The 5,500-nt window shown below is 33.8% G+C and overlaps 1 pseudogene across 1 annotated transcript; it reads right to left on the bottom strand.

Annotated features, from left to right (window-relative positions):
- Nucleotides 1–715: 715 nt before the first annotated feature.
- LOC114412545 lies at nucleotides 716–4,994 on the bottom strand (annotated as a pseudogene). The gene is made up of 11 exons (XR_003666793.1): nucleotides 4,637–4,994; nucleotides 3,809–3,885; nucleotides 3,620–3,692; nucleotides 3,238–3,453; nucleotides 3,028–3,135; nucleotides 2,572–2,635; nucleotides 2,450–2,487; nucleotides 2,224–2,344; nucleotides 2,099–2,153; nucleotides 1,961–2,009; nucleotides 716–1,322 (listed from the first exon to the last, which is right to left on the bottom strand). The product of XR_003666793.1 is annotated as a glycerol-3-phosphate dehydrogenase [NAD(+)]-like (transcript).
- Nucleotides 4,995–5,500: the final 506 nt, after the last annotated feature.

Here is a 5,500-nt window from a genome sequence, read left to right as displayed (position 1 = left end):
AACATTGAATTATAAAACATGTAAAAAAAAAAACACATTGAGTTATAAAACGAATGAATTTATCCCAGGACCCCTTCCTCACCCACCTCCAAGTTACTGTGTCTTTACAAAAGGCACAAATTTGAGTGTATTTGGAACCACATATTTTAATAATTGGAATCGCATATTTTGAGAGTTGATTTGATTTGTAGATAATAATATTTTTTGTTTTGAGTACTCATAAAATGGGAATTGATATAATATTGGTCAGGAGTAGCGTTGATGCCTATTATGTGATATTACTTCCCACTCCCTCCATCCAAACTTATCCAATCAAACGTAACTTTTAAATCCATAATGTAGTTTTACTCTATCCGTAATGAAAAGAGGTGTTGCTTGAGTTTTTTGGGATACAAGAAGAAATACCTAAAAATTCCCTCAACCAAAAGGGCATTTGGACATTCCTTTTGGGTTTTGATGATGTACTTGGCCCGCTAACAAAAACACACCTCAATTGTTACAAGGTAATTGCTTCCTGCACCCTTTTTTGGCTTCCGGATTGGCCAATTACATGCTGGATTGGTTACAACTTTTACATTCCGGATTGGACAATCCGGAAGGTAAAAACAATTATCACTACTTTACTTATATTAACATCACTTGCAATTGCATTGGATGCCCAGTCAAAAAGTCCCATTTGAAATAGAGAGAGAGCAAAGAGGGGCAAAGAAAGTGCAGAACAAAAGCAATGGGCAAATTAATCTCAGCTCATGTTGTCCTTCAACATATACAACCTGAAGTGTTAATCCTAAAGCATTTTCCTCATCCAAATTAAAGAATAAAACACAGCTCAATCAATACCTTAAGGAATATGGAAAACTCAATCAATAGAGAAATTTAAATTACTACTTTAATGTATACGTAAACTATGTAAGTTTGCTGCATGTATCGTTTGCAGTGGAATAATATAACTTGAGAAGAACTTCATACAAAAAAGTCAACTTCCTTGGCCTTCAGAGAACCTCAACCATATGGAAACAAGCTCCTTGTTCGCATGATATTTGGAAAGAAAAAGCAGCCTAGCCACCAAGGCTTTTCACAGTTGATACAGCTAAAGCATGTTGTTTGTATATCCACGAAACTGTCACTGTAACTTATATTTCTTATAGAACAAAATATGCCTTCAATTAGAAGGATTTGGGTAGCTTCTCACTGTATTCAACTATTGCTGATGGTGGAAGTAGGCCAGTGCTTATCTCATGCACTGTTGAGAAGAGAGGGAACAACTCTAGCCACCCGCGATGGCTTAGAACCTCATAAACCTCACTCGCAGTTGAGACACCCTTGGTGCAAGAAAGTTAGATTAATAAGGACATCAAAACTAAGAACACAAAAACCACTACTGATTTTAGAATCGTTGTGTATGATTCTTTCCAGTAAAAAGAATATGGTGATTTGCTTTAATGTATGAAGAAATTCGCATTGATATCAAAATTTAAACTGGGTTTGATTGTTTATAAGCCTGGAATTTTGGATAAAGATAATGAAGCTCAAATTTTATGCACAAAGGACCGTCTTGTTTTATAGCTACTCTTGTATTTAACAAGTTATAGTACATATATCCATCTAATGATGCATTTGTGATTGTATCTGATTCTTAGATTATCTAGCAGTTGCTTTATAGAGTAAGGTCTTGTTTTGATAAACTTCTCCGTAAGCACTGAGAACAAAAAAAAAGTAAAATGAAATGAACTTTTTACACAAGTTAAAATCAACTTATATACCTCAACTATCGGACAAGTTAGATGAGAGAGCTTTTATAAAAGTTAAGTGCATAAGTTGATTTTAAGTTTTAAAATATTGGAAAAATTCAATTAATTGTACCTTCTTATTTTCTTCTTTTATAAGATCCTATTGAAAATTTTATCCCAACAGAGCCTATATATTGTATTATTTGCCATGCTAAGTTTCATGAACATACCTGCAATTTCTGGCCTTGTAGCATTTCTGCTTCAACCTCATCAAAAGACCTGCAGAAAATTAGGAAATATATAACTAAATCAGACATTTTCATTTCCTCACCCTAGAAAATATGGACAAAAGAGAAATACAAAACAACCTCTTCCCTCCATTCCTTGCATAAGCCTCAGCAACTTTCCTGTTTCTTCCACCCACTGCCACAGACAATATGATTTTCATAAGATAAGCAATGAAAAATAAGGTGAAATTAATTAGCTTCCTTACAGCATGTTGTGATAAGGTCAGCTACACCACAGCTCTCAAAAAAAGTGCTGTCCTTAACAGATGGAAACAACAACTTTGAAAATGCCTTCATTTCTCTAAGACCAAGTCTCATGATTGCAGCCTACACATATATAGAAAACCAAATCAAAGACAAATAGAATTTTTCTTTTTCTTTTTTTTTTTCTCTTTTTGAAAACCTTCTGATCATAAAATCTTTTAACCTTACTTTTGTATTATTTCCCATCTCCAGGCCATCGACAAAACCTGTCCCATTTGTGTGTCATTCCTTGATTGTTTGCAAAAATAGAAAAAAGGGAGAGGACAAAGTGCATATACTGTAAAGCAAACCTGCTGCTATGGCCACAACATTTTTCAAAGTTCCACACAGTTCAACTCCTTCAACATCCTGAACCTATTAATTACATAAACACAAAAATCATAAGCTCAAATAGTATCTCTGTTTTACAAATTTAAAAGTACGCATGAGTCATGACCATAACATTCTGTCGGGAGGCATGATGACATTTCCTTGGTATTAAGGATTACTTTTTAAGAGCAAATTCCTCAGTTTCATTCAAAATTAAGGTTTTAAAATGCAATTCGGGTGGCTGTTTTGTCACAGTCCTTGATATTGTGCACAAATGCGGTCCATGTGGCCACACATTTGCAATGCAAACACCCCAAAAACCATGACGTTGCAGCTAAAAGTTGTGAACCATTTTTTAAAAACATGTTCAGAATTACATGTGATGAGAGATATTTCCTAGTTTGCTGCTCATTTATTAAAGAATGTGATGCACTCACAGCTGTCACAATGAAATAGTGAGTATAAAACAACTGAACCCATCTCTCAGCAACTTCTCTATTGAGCCTGTATCCAACAGTTGCTTCACTAAACTTCTCCACAGCTATCTGCACAAACACTAATAATAATTACAACAACCAAATATAAAATAAACAGAAAATTAAAATTACAAGAAAAATAAAATTAAAACTCTAATTTCTTCAAACTACCTCATTTGCTATGTTGGCACCCATTAAAACAGAACAATTGATTCCCAGATGCTGAGAGATGAGACTAGATCATGCATGGGCCTTCCATTTTGACCTCCATCCCTTTAACAAGGGAAATAGCCTCAGAATCTTCCCTTATTTTCCCAACAAGCCTTTTGCATATTCCTTCCATAAATTGATGTGGAGTCACAAACACTAACATGTTGGAATCCTTCACTGCATAATGTACCCCAAAAGTAAACAGTGAACATGTTTTTAACACTTGTAGAGTTTTGCATCCTTTTCTTTGTTTAAAAATTTGGTTCTTTTGGTGTGAATTTGTGAATTTTATTTTTAACCTTATAAATCACAGAATAAATAAATAAAAAACTAAATCAAATACCTGCACTTTCAAGGTCTGGATCTGCAACAACATTTTTGCCAAGCTTGATTCCAGGAAGATATTTGACATTTTCCTGCCAAAAGAAACAGTGATGTTCAATTTCTTTCTTGGTGTGGTTAAAATAATGGTAATATTCACTGAAAAAAAAATAGAATCTCATTGATAATGAAATGAATAGCTAGTCCTTACATTGGTTCGATTGATGACATCTGTGAGCTGCTCACCACTTCGTAATGTCTCCTCATATACCCACATCCTCACTTCATCTGGATTCATCAAAATTGGAAATTTAAGATTCTAAAGGAAAGATTTTTTTTTACTAAGGAAAGTTATGTTTAAGCATAATACAAAAACAAAAAAACAACAATAAAATCCTTACCCCACCAGATATATTTAAAGCATCAAATTTAAAACATCACTCTACACAATGCACTTGTCCGAAATTGAGTAACTCATTAAATTAGTCCATGAAATTACGAGTATCAGTCAATCCAATCTATAAAACTGTAAAAATGTCATTTTAATTTTTGAAATCGTTGATATAAGTCATTTGAGTCCCTTTTTTTTGTTAATTACATCATAATTGTACGATATTGATTCCCACCACATTTTCTAATTGCGCCGATAGGATCCTTAAGTTTTTTCTGCATTTCCAATCACATCCCTCCATCCTGATTCTATCCAATATAGTAGATGTAAGAAATCTTGAGGAACCCAATTGGCGCAATTGTAACAGAAGAGACCAAAATTGCACAATTGCAACAGACTAAAAATACGATTAATTTTTTTACAATTTCAAGACTAAAATAACTGTCATTTAATAACATCAGCAACTAAAATGAACATCATTAGCTACCTAATTTGAAGGACTAAAATTTAATTTTTGTAAATTCAGAGACTAAATTAACCCATGTTCATGATTCTGGAAACTAATTTGGTCACTTGATACATTAACACTTCATCTTCAATCATCAATAAAGAACCTCAATCACAGCACTCAAAGAACAAGAGAATTACCATGGAAGGAGCTAAGCCTGAGGGTGTTGGAGGCAATGAGCTTAGCAGCAACACTGCCCCAGTTGCCACTTCCAATAACAGTGACTTTGGATCTGTGTGTGGCATCATTGACAACACTGTTCAAGAAGTTGTTCGGTGCCACAGTAGTTTCTCCCTCTTGTGGAAGAACAACTTGTTTGGCTTCCAAGGCTGGAGCCATGAAGAAACAACAGAAAGAGAAGTGAGCAATGCAATGCAAAGCAATAATTTGAGCAGTGAAAAAGAAGAATAGAGGCTAAAGGGCAAATATAAGAAGGGAAAGATAAGGGTCATGGGGGCGGAGGTGGCACACCAGTTTCGTGAGAAACTATGTTTCAGAGTTAAATCTTGCGATCCCTTCTATATTTGCAGTGTTTTTGCTGCTCTAGTGGGGACCACTTTCTGAATCTATCCATGCACACCTGTTCCAGATTTTGTTTCACTTCTTTGTGTGAAGTGAAGACTAATCATACCTCAATACTCCTCCATTACATATATTTTATTAACACTTATTATTTGAGAAAATAAGTTGTGTATTGAAAATATAAAAGAGTTTTACAATGTAATTTAATTAGACATTATTATATATAATAAATTTATTAATTTTTATAATAATTAGTTGCATAGTATTTATTTATGTTGAGTAATTAAAGTTCACACAAAGAAAATTATTCACACCCACAAAGAATTGTGACAACACGATAAAGATTACACTGTAGAAAAAATAATAATGAACAAAAGAATTTAGCGTGGTTTGACACTCATTGTCTACGTACACGGAATCGTCTCAAAAGTATTTCAGTATCACAGAAATAATTACAAGATTGTAACTCACCTAAAATTATG

This window comes from Glycine soja, chromosome 5, assembly GCF_004193775.1.
Source record: "Glycine soja cultivar W05 chromosome 5, ASM419377v2, whole genome shotgun sequence".
NCBI lineage: Eukaryota > Viridiplantae > Streptophyta > Magnoliopsida > Fabales > Fabaceae > Glycine > Glycine soja.
Note: the sequence above shows the minus strand (reverse complement) of the source record. Positions and strands in the feature narration are given on the sequence as shown.